At 47.0% G+C, this 15,354-nt stretch overlaps 1 long non-coding RNA gene across 1 annotated transcript in view; it reads right to left on the reverse strand.

Annotated features, from left to right (window-relative positions):
- The window catches only part of LOC142295129 (uncharacterized), a 50,506-nt gene that overhangs the window by 23,692 nt on the left and 11,460 nt on the right, over nucleotides 1-15,354 (reverse strand). The window contains exon 4 of the long non-coding RNA XR_012751374.1: nucleotides 6,794-6,988. This is a non-coding gene — a long non-coding RNA (uncharacterized LOC142295129). The remainder of the gene's footprint in view (nucleotides 1-6,793; nucleotides 6,989-15,354) is intronic.

Genomic DNA, 15,354 nt, shown 5'->3' on the forward strand with positions numbered 1-15,354 from the left:
AAGGAATCCCGCACACCTCCTTACTATGCTGGCAGCAGAGCTCAACGCCATCAGGCGGTCATATCTTTACTTTGAAATGTATGGGAAATGTGAGTCACACCGCTGAGGAGTTGTGGACGGTTAGCTCTGGAGAACGAGTTTCATGAATTATTGTCTCCACTCAACCAGCAGCCAGGGAAGACTGTGTGCGACAATGATGCAAACCTGGGTGCGGCCCTTCGCCGTGACAATGTTACACACGTGCCTTGTATGGCTCACATGTTTAACCTGGTTATCCAGCAATTTTTAAACCACTATCCCGGCCTAGATGGCCTTCTGAAGAGGACACAGTGTAATGCCTGCCTGGATCCACACACTCAGACGGGCTGTAAAGGATAGGCTAGAGGGAAGCCACTCACCAAGCTGCACCCCTAGAACCTTGAAACCCTTTAACACCTTTACAGGGATTTGGAATTACACAGGGCCCAAGGTGATCAATACCTGTGGAAGGCTGCAGTCAGAGAGAGTAGTAGTCAGGCAGGGTCAAACCATGAATTGAGGAACATGAACAGAATCAGACGGCCAGGACTTAATCAGAAAACAAGCAGAGGTCAAATGCGGATCGGGCAACGAGGTACATAAACAGCAGGCAGGAGACCTAGTCAGGAAAAAAGCGGTAGTCAGCACACAAAATCACAAAACAGAACTGGGCGGACAGGAACCAGAAGTTCAAAACTATGTCTGGCAGTGGTCAGCAGACAGGAAGGACCTAAAAAAGGGTGTGGTGTCTTCCCATTGGTTGTAGATGAATGATGGTACTTCAGCTGTGAGACAACCACCACCTACAGTCAGCCATTGGTACTGCAGATCTCAAGGTAACCCAGCCCAGTGGATGAGTGGAACCTGCGGCCACCGGCACCGCTGGCATCGACTTCTCTCCCATCACCAGCACTATCTACGAAAGGAACACGGTGTCACCTGGCGATCGGAGTACAAGTTGCTGGAGCGGACTCCGGTGGTGACGTAACAGCCGTGTGCAACAATGATGCAAACCTTGGTGCGGCCCTTCGCAAGGACAATGTGACACACGTGCCTTGTATGGCTCACGTGTTGAACCTGGTTGTCCAGCAATTTTTAAACCACTATCCCGGTCTACATGGGCTTCTGCAGAGGGCACGCTCGCTATTTGCTCACTTCCACCATTCACAATTTGCAGCTGAACAACTTGCATCGCTCCAGAAGTCTTTCGGTCTGCCGGTTCACCGCCTGAAATGTGATGTGCCGACACGCAGGAATTTGAATCTCCACGTGTTGCTTCGTCTGTGGCAGCACCGGCGAGCCCTGCTGCAATATGTTATGACGTATAGCCTGGGCTAACGAGATCCAGAGGTGGGGAAGATCACGCTGCTGGAGGGGGTCTCAGATCAAGGACCTATGCACCCTTCTTCACAGTTTACAAATGGCGACGAAGATATTTAGCGTTGACGATGCCATTATTAGCATGACAATTCCGGTCAGCTACATGCTGGAGCACACTGTAAACAGTATTCAGAGTCAGGTAGTAGGACAAGAGGAAGGGGAGGAAGTACAGGATGAGTCATATGCAGAAGGGATAACAAGATCTACAAGGTCCAGACGGTCAGCAGCACCAAGGCAGCAGGCATGGGATGGTGGGGGAGAGGGATTAACAAGGGCGCATAGTAGCAGCCAAACTGTTGAGGAAGGTGCAGGAGCCCAGGAAGAAATGGAGGACGAACTGGCCATGGGCATGGAAGACTCAGTAGATGAGGGAGAGCTTGATCACATTTCTGTTGTGCAAGGTTGGGGAGAGAGGGCAGAGGAAGGAAGCATGATTCTCACTTCGCCGCCACCAACACAGCAAGGACTTGGTCCTCCTGGATGCGCAAGACACATGAGCACCTTCTTGCTGCACTACCTACAACATGACCCTCGGATTGTCACAATTCAAAGTAATGCTGACTACTGGGTTGCCACACTGTTAGATCCCCGATACAAGACAAAATTTGGCGAGATAAGTCCTGCCATAGAAAGGGACGCACATATGCAAGAGTATCTGCAGAAGCTGGTACGCAATCTTAGATCTGCTTTTCCACTAAACACCAGTGCTGCACAGAATGAATTTCAACGCTTTGTCATGGCTAGGAGGAAATGGTCTTTTACTTGTCCACATCTGAGGGACAGAGGGCTGGCTGCTGTGCTGATATGGCGTTGAGTAGGGTGTCCCTGCAGAGTTGCAAATTTGGTCATATACCAAATGAATGGAAAAAGGCCAGATGCTGGTGGAAAGGGGAACAGGTGTGTTGGAAAGGGGTAAAAAGTTTGTGTCCGTGGGTTTGGTGGTTAAGCAACAGTAACATCTGCTGAAGAAACACCATCTGTTACAGGGGGACTGGCAGATTTGGATAAGGTGGTATATATCCCAATCGCCAGTCGGGGTCCACCATGCTCCCAGATGGAAAAAGAGATCCTGGCAACCCAAAGGTTAGGCGGAGGATACAGAGCTGGGTGGCTCTGAAACTAATAGTAGCCTGAACCGAATTAGACGACACTCGAATCTGGAGACTGTGAACCCTGTTAGCGTCACAGGGTCCACACACCCAGCCCAGGAACTCCCTGCTAACAACACAGGGGCCATTGGGTATGCTGTCCGTGTGCGTAGGGGGCCCACCTGTGGACAGCAGGCGCAGCAGCAGCCCAGTTAATGCCACTGTGCTGCACTAGCAGAACTGGTAGGACAGGAGCTGGTCATAACCGTTCTGCGTTACCAAGTGTGGTGGCGTCCTGCACCTATGCCCTATCCCTGCCTACCTCTGGCCTAAAGCCGTAATGTGTTCAACACATGGAGGTGTGCTCTGTCTGAGCATAATAGAAGAATGCGCACCTCCTTGTTGTCTACAGCCCCTTTGATAACCTGGGTCCGCCCAAACCCAGGGTGGACCACAATGCACCTCTAGGAGCCAATAGCAGAGTGCCACGTGCCATCAGTGACATAACCAGCGGCCTATCCGGAACTGCCACTTTAATGATGACCTCATGGCAGCCACGCCCCAAACACCTCAACAGTCATCGTCTGACGAACAATGATGAGGTGGCAAATCATAGGGGTGGGCCTCTGCGAGCCATTCCGGAGTGACCACATCATCAGGACACCTGATGCCCTCTGTACTATCATGGACTGCCACCTCACGGACATGGCCAGTGAGTTCCTTAACGGACCTAGCGTCTGATGCACTAAGTGCCAGAGCATGCTCAGTAGCCTGAACAACTGTCTCAGAAAACAGACTATCAGCTTCTGTGTGTCGCCCCCGTGCCAGCAGCTGGCACTGCTCGGATCCAGACCTGCTGGGTAGTGGCTCAAGGGTCTCCGGACCCGGGGGTTTCACGTACACGCCGAATAAATGGGGGGACGTAGATGTACGGGCTAGGCTGTGTTAAGTTCGTGACGCCACCCACGGTGTGTGGTGAGTTGGGACACCACCGCTGCTGTGATAGGGGCACCCAGGGGAGATGTAATGCCAGCTGGATGTTAACCCCTCCGTGGGTAGGGATGGTTGCCCCCGGGACCCACTGGCTCTGGTGCAGGGTATAGCGACCGCAGGGAGTGTTTGTTTACTCACAGTTAATAAACCACACAAGACTCTGGTAAACCAAGGTGCTGGTGGCCGATGCCGCGGCCGGTTGCATTCGGGTCCACCACTCGGCTAGTGGTCTCTATCCTTTTCCTCTGCATTGTTTTGTGTAAGGTGGACTTTCCTAGTCTGAAACTCAGGAGTCCGCTCCCGGCTGGATGTGGCCTTAGGAGCCATGCCCGCAGACGCTGGCCCGTAGGATCTATGGGCCCTGGCGGTGACCTCTTATCCCTATCGGTGGGTTGTTGTCTTCTATGAGGGACTTTGGGTGGGACAGAACCTCTAGTCCTGGCATCAATCAGTGAATTAATCAGTCCGCTTGTTTCCGGTTCTGGCTTCAGGGTCCAAGTACCCCCCTTTGTGCTACGGTTTCTGGGTCGGTTCCCCGTGTCGGTACCAGCGGGCTATAACCCTGTACCGGTCCACCTCGGTTCTGCCTAGCCGTCTTCCCATCTCCTGCTGATGGAGACCACCATCTGCCTCCTAGCCAAGGCACCAGGGCTCCTACCCGGGTACCGTTCAACTTGAACTTCACCTGCTGGAGCTACACTTAGCTCCAGCCCACACTCCTACCAAAATGAACTCCAAACTGATCTAACTACTGTTCTCCCACCCCGGGCTGTCTGGACCCCTGGGTGGGCGTGTCCAACCGCCTGGTCACGCCCACTGGTGTGTTTATCTTTCCCTAAGGTGGGGTGACTAGGGTTTCTAGGTTGGCTGTGTGTTTCCTAATGAGGGAAGGTGTTATGCGGGTGCCTATTTGTGACTACCTGGTTTTACCAGGGCGTCACTTTTCCCTTGGTTTAATACAGATCGTCCGTGGGCTGTCCGACCACCAACATTTATTGAACTGGAAAAGATAAAAGGGTAAACAGTTTACAAGCATACTAACATATTTACAATTAAGCATATTTTGGTTTCTTCCCTTACGGGAGGCATGTTACTTTAACGTGTCACATATAAAACCGGGACGGGACGGGACAGACCGGGTCCTTCTCACCTCACCCACACAAAACAACCTAGCCCTGATGCCACCACTAAAACACAGGTTGGCACCCCTTGCCCAAGTCCAGAGTAGGTCCGGGTGTTGCCCAAATGGGCCGGGTAAAAAGTTCCTTACCCGACAGTCCTTTTTCAAGGGCCCTACGTCCAGGGGACCCCTGACCCAGAGGGTAGTCACTGGTTTTGCTGGTGGCAGGGCCTCGGCCAACTCTACTGCAGGCCCGTCCTCCAATCAGCCTCTCCAGAGACTGCGGCATGGTGAGAAGGTTGGTTGGGGGGCTATTTACAAAACCCAAAAGTTTATGGGTTGGCCTGCAAGTTCACGGCCATTGTCTTTTTAGTTGCAAATGGGAACCATAACTGTAACGGGATCAACAAACGGTCCCAACGGGGACTTTGCAGGGGAGGTAGCCAGGAACTGCCACCACTGCTGCATGGGGCCGTATGGCTCACTTGGCCCCCGAGGGTCAGCATTCCGAGACCAGCTTTGAACTTCCATTGGGAATGGAGGTGGTATAGCAGGTGATGCCGCTGCTCCTGGGAGCAGTGCCGGCCGGCACTCTCCCATCACGTAGGAAACAGGCTCCAGCTCCGGGTAGGTCAAAGAGGACGAGACGGTCTGGGTACCTTTCTCCCGTCACGACACTGCGCGGGTAGCTCGGCTCTCACGGGCCCACACCACGGCCACCATTCTCCAGACCTCTGCTTTCCACTCCAGCACCTGTTGCAAAGACTGCGACCGCACCTGGACACAGAATCTCGCCAGCTCCCGCTCCAGCCAGGCAGTGGTCCCTTTGGGTGGGACAGGATCTCTAGTCCTGGCCTCAATCAGTTAATTAACCAGGCCGCTGGTTTCGGGTCCTGGCTTCAGGGTCCGAGTACCCCCTTTGTGCTCCGGTTTCTGGGTCGGTTCCCCGTGTCGGAACCGGCAAGCTACAACCCTGTACCGGTCCACCTCGGTTCTGCCGAGCCGTCTTCCTATCTCCTGCTGACGGAAACCACCATCTGCCACCTAGCCAAAGGCACCAGAGCTCCTACCCTGGCTCTGTTCAACTTGAACTTCCTTTGCTGGAGCTACACTTAGCTCCAGCCCACACTCCTCTCCACTTAAACTACAAACTGAACTAACCACTGTTTTCCCGCCCCGGGCTGTCTAAACCCCTGGGTGGGCGTGTCCAACCGCCTGGTCCCGCCCACTTGTGTGTCTATCTTTCTCTAAGGGGGGTGATTAGGGTTTCAGGTTGGCTGTGTGTTTCCTAAGTGAGGGAAGGTGTTGTGCAGGGGTCTATCTGTGACTACATGGTTTTGCCAGGGCGTCACATTAGTATCCCAGACAGTTTTAGTATGCCCCTAAAAGTGTCAGCACTTTTGGAAATTAAAATTGCATAGCAAAAATGGAGAGGTGTGTAGAATGCACACTTGGTGTACCTTGCTTGACAGGAGAGGAACCCTAAGTTAGTATCCCAGACAATTTTAGTATGCCCCTTAAAGTAGCGGCACTTTTTGCACTTAAAATTGCAAAGGAAAAATGGAGAGGTGTGTAGAATGCACAGTTACTGTAGCTAGCTTGTCAGCAGAGGAAGCCTCACTTTCTATCCCTGCCAATGAAACAATGCTCCAAGGAATTGCCTGAGCTGATTTAGCCAGATGCTGTGATATAAACCCCTGCACAGTGCTGGCACAGACCTGCCTAGCAGAAATGGCTATGAATGGCTGTAATGTAGCTCTGAAAAGGATTGCACTGTATGTCTATAGCGCACACAGCAGCAGCAGCGGGAGGGGGAGCGGTGACTGTCACCCACCTGCAGCAGACAGATAATGTCGGCGACGGGGAAAATGGCTGAGTCTTATAGGGCAAAGACATGTGACATGCACAGCCAATGACACATACCCTTGCTTGTTTGGCAAAAATCCACTTTGCTGTGTGTGTGTCTGTGATTGGCTGACAGCCTGGACCGCCCCACTGTACATGCAGTTAGGGAAAAAAAACAAAATGGCGATCGCCATTCTTTCAGCACTCTGCAGCAGCACTGATCTAAACCCCGTCCCCCCTCCACACTTTACGCTGAATTTTGATAATATCATGATTTACAGTGACTCACAGTATTACAGTAAAAAGCCAGCTAGTAACTAGCTACGCTTTTTGGTGATCGAAGCCTTACCGAACGTAACTCGAAAAGCCAAACTTGAAGCAAATCCTTCGAGTTCCTCGAACGACTCGAACGTTGCCCAAAATCACTCGAATTTGAAATCGGCGACCTCTTCAACTCGAACATCGCTCATCTCTACTCATGTACCAAATCACACCCCATCCTCTGTACATCTTTCAATGGCACTAGGTCACTAGTGTTTATTGACTGTAACAGAAAACAGAAGCAGTTGGATGAATTCTGTAGTGTACATGGCTATAATTTCTGCTCAGATTCAACCAAATGTAGCAAAGTTGATTGCACAGCACTTCACAGTACATATGGACAATGACCCAAAATATACTGCAAAAACAACTCAGGAATTTTTTAAAGCAAAGAAGAGAAATATTGTGCCATGGTCATGGCAGTCACCAGATCTCTACCCAATCAAGCATGCATTTCACATGCTTGGGATAAAACTTAAACTTAAACTACTTTAACATTGATGAGCTATCCTTACGATAGGTCATGAATGTCTTATTGGCTGAGGTGTAATACCCGCAGGCCTGGTGATCACCTGCTCTCGGTGTGGGTGGTGGCAACAGATGACTGGAAATGCTTGGCTCTGGAGCGCCATCTTCTGAGCAGTGGCTGTGGACAGGTACTGCACATCCAGCTCCTATTGCTTTGAATAGGAGGCGGATGTGGGGTACCTGGCCCTGGCCACTATCAGAAGATGGAGCAACTCAGGAACTGAACATTTATGGCCACCTGCTGCCTTTCTTTCTGTTTCGGATCTAGACCCTGTAATGGACTATAAAAGTCGTGATGGTTGCTGAGCCTCACAGATCGGTGAGATATTCGGTGGCAGCTCCAATCAGAGCTTTACTCAGTCTTCATCATCAAATCGTGAGTTACAGAATAAATTTAAGGATCTCTTGAAGAGGCGGATGAGGACTTGGTGGAACAAGGCCTCCCTTGAACAATATCTCTCCCGAGGAATTACCCCTAGGGGCCTGAGGGTCTAGGTTTTTCCCTCTTTTGAGGTATCTGATGAAATATTTAAAAAGAGGTGGGAGGAAGCCTGTAGTCTATGTTCTCGTACTATGCTCGAACTCCTCATAGGCCTTGACAAGAAGAAAATAGAGTCCCTTGAAACCGAAATTGAGCAAATGAATGCTGAAATTAAAACCAAAATGTCTAAGGAGGCTATTGATGCCCTTGAGAGGGAAATACAAAAGGAAAGTGCGTAATGGGAGACTGATATCAAACAATTCAAACTTAAAAAGTTCCAGCGGGACATCACCGACCATGAGACTAATAATGTGTTTCGATGGCATCATGCGAGACACTTTGGCTCAAGATCTAGATCTCAATATAGAAATGGTTCTTTTTCCTCTGACGATCGCTCAAGAAGCCCTCACCCAAATTAAGACCATGTGCAATCTGGCGACAGCTCCGACAGACCTGTGATGGGTGGAGTAGTGACATGCAATTCCGCCAGAAAAAGAGCAAATTATCCAACCGGTGGCACTAAGGAGTATGGTCCGAAAGATAACCTAAAGGTAATTAACCTTTCTGACAAGACACTAACTCAGGCACAACTTGAGGTTTTGCAGCTGGGACTGTCTTTTTCACCTGTAGCTAAATATGATCAGTTCACGGCCATTAAGGATGTTCAGCTATTCAGTCGGAAACTTCTGTATAAGAAGTACTTTGCCAAAAATAGGGATGGGGAAGACTTAACCAATCTATCGGCACAGGACAGAGAAATTGTTTCTCTTCTAGAGTCCCTACTGGCTGAGCAGGATGAACCAGACGTACCCAAATTTCCACAGTCCTGCAAAAAGAGGTCCGCTGCTTTTCCCCCCTTGTCGTCCTGTCCCACGGTTGATCTCTTCACCAGATTGGTCATTCAGGACTTACGCAAAATTCCTGAGAAAATATCACATGACAATCTAAGTTCGAGACAAAGGAGGGCAATTGACGAACTGGCCAAGATGAGGGACATCGTGGTGAAACAGGCCGACAAGGGGGGAAATGTAGTGATCTGGCCGACTGTGAAATATGAACATGAGGCCTTTAGGCAATTGAACAATCGTGATTGTTACCGTAAGTTGGATAGTAATCCGACAACTTTATTTCAGGGTGAACTTGAGAGGATACTTAAAAAGGCATTCAATGAGAGTATCATACCGCAGTCGGTGTTTGAGGGACTGCTTAAACAGTTTCCTACAACACCAACTCTGTACTTCTTACCAAAGGTTCACAAGGACATATCAAATCCCACGGGCAGACCGATTGTTTCGGGTATCAATGGTCTTTGTGAACCTGTCTGCAATTTTTTGGATCATTATCTGAAGCCCCTGATGTTTGATCTCCCTTCATACATCAGAGACTCCACTGACTTCTTGGCCGTCTGCAGGATTTGCATCTTGACGAAAATACCATAATGTTAACTGCAGATGTAGAATCTCTCTATACGTCTATATCTCATGCAGACGGACTAAGGGCAGTGGAGTTTTTCTTGGGCACCACCTCTTTGGATGGGGGGCTGGTCAATCTCCTGCTCACTCTGCTCAGATTTATTCTCACCCACAATTACTTTCTCTTCAGGGGGCGGTACTATCTCCAGGAGAGGGGCACTGCTATGGGGGCGTCTTGTGCGCCCTCGTATGCGTGCCTCTTCCTGGGGTATTGGGAACGCCTAATTCAATTTCCTGAGGATGATGGTGGAACAGTGATATTGTGGGTGAGGTATATTGATGACATCTTTGCGATTTGGCAGGGTGAGCGACAGAAGCTTGATTTGTTTCTGTCATCTTTGAACAATAATGCCTCTAACATCCATCTGACCTATCATTGCAGCATGGACTCTATTGAGTTTTTGGACATCAAGGTCGTGAGGAGTGAGTGCGGTTCCATCAAGACAGACATCTATAGAAAAGACACTGCCGTCAACTCTTTATTATGTGCCAAATCATCCCATCCACCACAAGTCATAAAATCGGTCCCAACAGGTCAGTTTCTTAGGGCCCGATGTATATGTTCAAATATTAACCTTTTTGATGGATAGGCTTTGGAACTAAAAAGGAGATTCAAGAACAGACACTATGCAGATGATGTAATCCAGCGTGGTTACGATAGGGCTAAGGCTACACCTAGAGAAAATCTTTTGAGGTCAGTAGTTAAGACATCTGATGACCAAGTGAGGCTTATCACGCCCTATCACTCTCACTGGCGTGAGATGAAGGAGGTGATTGGGCACTACTGGCCTATACTATTATCTGACAGTGATCTTAGATCTGTTCTTACGGATAGGCCCTCTATAACACCACGGAGGTCAAAAACCTTAAAAGAAATGATGGTGAGAAGCCATTATATACCGCCTCCCTCTAACTTTCTGGAGAAATCAAGAGGACCAAGATGGGGTTCCTTCTGCTGTGGGGACTGTGGGGCCTGCTCACAGATGGAGAGAGTATTTACATTCTATAATTCTGGCCATGACAAAGAATTCAAAATTGTTCATAACATTAATTGCAGAACAACTCATGTGATTTACTGGGCTACATGCCCATGTGGGCTCATTTATGTGGGCCTGACCTCCCGTGAGCTTAGAGTGAGGATTCTCGAGCATATTAGAGATATTAAGAAGGCGGCTAGGACTGTGAAATCTGAGGAATTGGAGTTATTGAAAAATATTCCAAGGCATTTCCGAGACAGGCACAATTGTAACTGGCGCCTGCTCAAATTCCGAGGCATAGATAGGGTATACCTGAGCCCTAGGGGTGGTGACCCTAAAAGGATTAGGGGATATAAAATTCTCCCCTTTTTTTGAAGCTGTCAATCGACTTACTCACCTTTTTGTAATTTTAGGTCATTCTTCTATTTATTTATTTGTATACATAGAGTTCCTGGCTGCACAATATAATAATATGAATTTTGGCGGATGAAATGGACCGTTACCTTCTACTGCATGAATTACTTTATGGATCATGAACAATATGTTTGAAGCACTTCCTTACTTGGGATGAAGATAATATTCAAATAACTATCTGACTGCTTAATATGATCATATCAAATATGTCAAAGATTTTATATACCTTAATGAAATAAATGGTGGATTTTACACTGATTATGGCATTTATGAGGAATTATCCTCTAGGTGTCAGCATTGAGCAGTTGTCCGCCCATATATGGGCTGTTACATTGTGCTATATATGTATTTATATGTAATATATCTTTACTGTGATGTATTCAAGCATCGTTTCTATATATAAATATGTCCGCCTTATTTCTATGTACCAGGCTGTTTAAAAACTATACTATGTATTTTGCCATTATCTTTGCCCCCTTCTAATATGGCTGCTGGCCGGACTGACGTCAGCGCGCGCGCTGCATGGTGGTGGCCGTCTCTCCTCCCTGGCCGGCGCCCAATTGAGAGACGCTTACTGTGCATGCGCACAGCGTCTTCCGGGACGCCGGCTGCGGTGGATGACGCGGCTTCCGCCCTGCAACGCGCGCCATGGAGGACATCAGGTGGGCCTTGTACTATATAAGAATGACCACTTGACTGCAGCAGCACCTCCTGACGAAGCGGAAGCGAAACGCGTCGAGGTGCTGGGCAGTGTGGTCTGACCTCTGGGACTCTTTGATTTTTGCTATGCTCATCACCCATTAACTTATAGGTGGCCGTTTATAATCATTGGTCCCGGCTTTTGCTTACAAATTTGCCTTAAGAGGTATATATGTATATATTATGTGATTAGGACAGGTGATAATACTGCCATTTTTCTGTGTCCTCAACTATGCCGGGTCAGCCATCCTATATTTTCTCTGCACTCTGCACTTTATACTATTGATGAGGTGATTTTGATTAGCAGAATTGATATATGTGTGATTGTATGTATACCCAGAGGTTTAAAATGTGCAATACTTCTCTCTTTTGTAATATTTATAATTATTGTACCACACTGTACCAGTTTTGTCTTATGGATGTTTTTTGGGGTAGGGAATTTTAAAATCTGTGGGTACCAGCACTTTATTTTCTAATAGAATTTTTTTTGTAATTATGATATAAAAAAGATATTTAATATATACAGACTCTCTGTTGATGATTTATATAGCTTTTGCGCAAACTCAAATCTTTGGTTCTTAGTTTTGATATGGTGAGGTTGCCATAATTTATGGTGGTTTGATATGGAGTTCTATTTCCTGTTTTGGCTTAATAAACTGTCACGGATAATATCTGATTGGTGGGGGTGCTGGGTGCCGGACCTCGGCCTATCAGAAATTGATGACCTATCCTATGGATAAGCTCATCAATGTTTAAGTAGTGGAAAATCACCTTAAGGCCTGTTTCAGTCGTCAGTGATTCTGGTACGTGTGTGCTAGTTTTTATACGTACCAGAATCATTGACATATGCAGACCCTTTATAATCAATAGGTCTGCGCACACATCAGTGATTTTTCACTGACCGTGTCTCCATGCGGCGTACATGCGTGTCCGTGTGCTCCACACGGAGACTTGTCCGTTTTTTTCTGGCATCACTGATGTCCCACGGACCACACTATGTTGTAATCTGTGAAACATGTACCAGAAAATCACGAATATTGAAAATAAAAACATTTTTAACTCACCATTTCCAGCGATGTTGTGTTCTGCCTCTGCTCTTCGCAGATCCCTGGCCGGCTCATTACTGTTGTGCATATTCATTATGCATGACACAGCTGACCTGGAAGTAGCTGCAGAGGTGACACAGCGGCGGCCGGGTGCCGCACCGCGGGACTCTTCAGCACCACGGACAGCAGGAGCGGGGGCAGGTGAGGTTATGTCCATATGCAATCACGGAGCACGGATAACGGATAGAACATAAATAACACACGTGTGCCGTGAATCACGGAATACGGATACACGGATTCACAGGATGTGTTTTTTTGAAGCCCCTTAAATAAACATGAAATTCTACACTTCAATTCCACCTCAGTTGTTACATTTTCAATAAAGAATAGTGGCATGCAGAACCCAAACCACAGAGGCTCTGTCACTGTCAAAATATTTCTGGACCGAACTGTAAAGGCATCAGCTGAGCAGAGTCAGATAAATTGATCAAGGAGGGCCTATGTACTGCCATTGGTATGGTTTTAAATGATTGCTGCTATGGTGTTGTCTTTCTGATGATATAATGTCAAGTGTTTGATTCCACTTCACTATCTTTGCATAAGAACTGGCTGCACAGGCAATGTCCACTACTATGTCACAAATATATCAGATACTGTATATGTCACTCACAAAATAGAGACATATCACTCAGATTTTATACGTTCAGCACTCACGTCACTGAAATATTTCAAACTTGCAAAAAAGCAGATCCTTCTAAGGCTAGGGCCCCACTTTGCGTTTCCACCTGCGTTTTTGGTGCTTTTTAGGTCCGTTTTGAGAAGCACCTTTTTCATGCCAAAAGGCATGCGTTTTGATTTTCCAGCAAAGTCTATGGAAAATGGAGATTTCTAGATCCCACTTTGCGTTTTAAAACGCTGCGTTTAATTTGCATATCTTGTGGCAAAAACCATGCGTTCAAAGAAAGAACATGTCAAATTTTTTTGCCATTTTGGGTGCGTTTTGCTAACATTGAAGTCTATGAGAAATGGCAAAAACCAAGATTCCAGCAAATTCCTATGTTTTACCTGCTTTTCCAGTGCAGAAAACATGTGTTTTGGACTTCAAAAACGCATCCTTTTTGGACATCAAAATAATGATTTCATATGTCCCTTTACACACACACATAGTCCGATAATTAAAAATAAGAATTTTAATAAATTATTGCAATTTTTCCATTAAATATCATATTACCGCTATAATTTCATTAAATTAATCTATTTTCATTATTTTTCACAAAAATATAGATTTGTTCCTTTTTTTCCAATTTTTTCATTGAGTTTGACTATTTAAACTTTATTTAGCAGTGTCATGATGTTCAAAACGCAGCTATCAAAACGCAGGTGGAAAAGCGGGTAAAAAGCACTGAAAACGCAACTAAAACGCGGTAAATACGCATGCGTTTTCAGTGCTAAATTTCTGAAAAAGGCAACTTTGGTCAAATCAATTAAGCCCAAAACGTGCGTTTAGAACTGCAAGTAGATAAACGCAAAGTGGGGCCCTAGCCTAATGCCAACATAGGCAACTGTGGGATGCAGAACTAATAATCAGCTCTGCACATGTACAGTTTAACAAATGGCAGGCAGATTGGCCCACATTAGACTGGCTCACAGGAAATGTGTCTGGTGAGACAGACTGTAAGTCCAGGCCTGGCTTTACTAGTTAACTCCTTAATGACCGCCGATATGCCTTTTAACAGCAGCAGGAAAGGGTACTTATTCCTCTGCTCCGCTTTTTAACGATGCTCAGGAAAAAGGGTATAGCGCCCCCACAGCGTCGGAAAATCTCCGGAATCTCTGGGAGATCATGTTTTTTTGGTCCCTGGTCACATGATCACCGTTATAAACCATATAACAGTGACCACATGAAAGTTAATGCAGCGCCAGTGAAAAAATATTAATTTCCCATCTGGCATGATCAAATATGTCAGATGGGAGATGAATGTCCTCCCCCGGTCACCGGTGTGGCCAATGTCTTCTCACCCCCGATCCTTGTCCCCGTCCCCCTCCCGATGATGTAAAATGGCCGCTGCACTTGTGGTATGCCCCCCGCATTCATCCTCCTCCTCTGCTTTTTGTGTAAGATGACACAGAATGATCTTCCCAGGTCACCCACGTCAGGCTGTCACCCCCCTGTCTCCTACGGTCCTGCTCCAGTCTCCCCAGTTACCTTTTGCAGTGCTATTAATCTGCAGCCCCTCCATCTCTGTGTCTCCAGTAAAAATGCTGGCTGCATGCACAGAGCATTACAGCAGCTCACACTGCTGTGCTCTGGACCCGGAGAGAGTGAGTGCAGTATTCTCAGGTCACTACACCCACACTCCTCACATGTAGTGCCTGCATTTCCAGAAAATGGTGGATACCTTCACTGAGCATGCCCCCCATATACACACAGTCATTGTGGGACCTCCAAAATGGATTACAGCGGACCGGATTTTTTTTGTCTTTTCAATAAATTGGTGAAAGATGGATGTTGCTAGATTAACATTATTAGGTAAAATGATAATTTTTGTTATTTTTAATTCCATTATTAGAAATCGTGTGTTGATGCTCACCAAGGTTATATGAAAAAAGCCAAGCAAGCGGTGTAACCAAAATGTGTGAAGACAAAAATAAAATATAACTTTTAATAATTACGAATTAAAATATTTTGCACACACAACATAAACGTTTGTAAAACCAAAAAATAAATACAGCACAAGGAGCTGATGTTATGCAAAGCTCCCACTGTATACACAGAGGAGAATAACAGTAAGAGAACCCGGTCCCAAAAACAATTCTCTCACTGTGTACACAGGTGTGATTTACCCAAAACAACATCAATTGTGTCCAACTGATGTCTATAAGTGTGTACGCCAGAATGTGATAATCATAATCTAGAACACCTAAAGCTAGGGTCACACGTAGCGATGCAGGAGCGATCACGACGGACGACC

Source organism: Anomaloglossus baeobatrachus, chromosome 3 (assembly GCF_048569485.1).
Source record: "Anomaloglossus baeobatrachus isolate aAnoBae1 chromosome 3, aAnoBae1.hap1, whole genome shotgun sequence".
NCBI classification, from domain to species: domain Eukaryota; kingdom Metazoa; phylum Chordata; class Amphibia; order Anura; family Aromobatidae; genus Anomaloglossus; species Anomaloglossus baeobatrachus.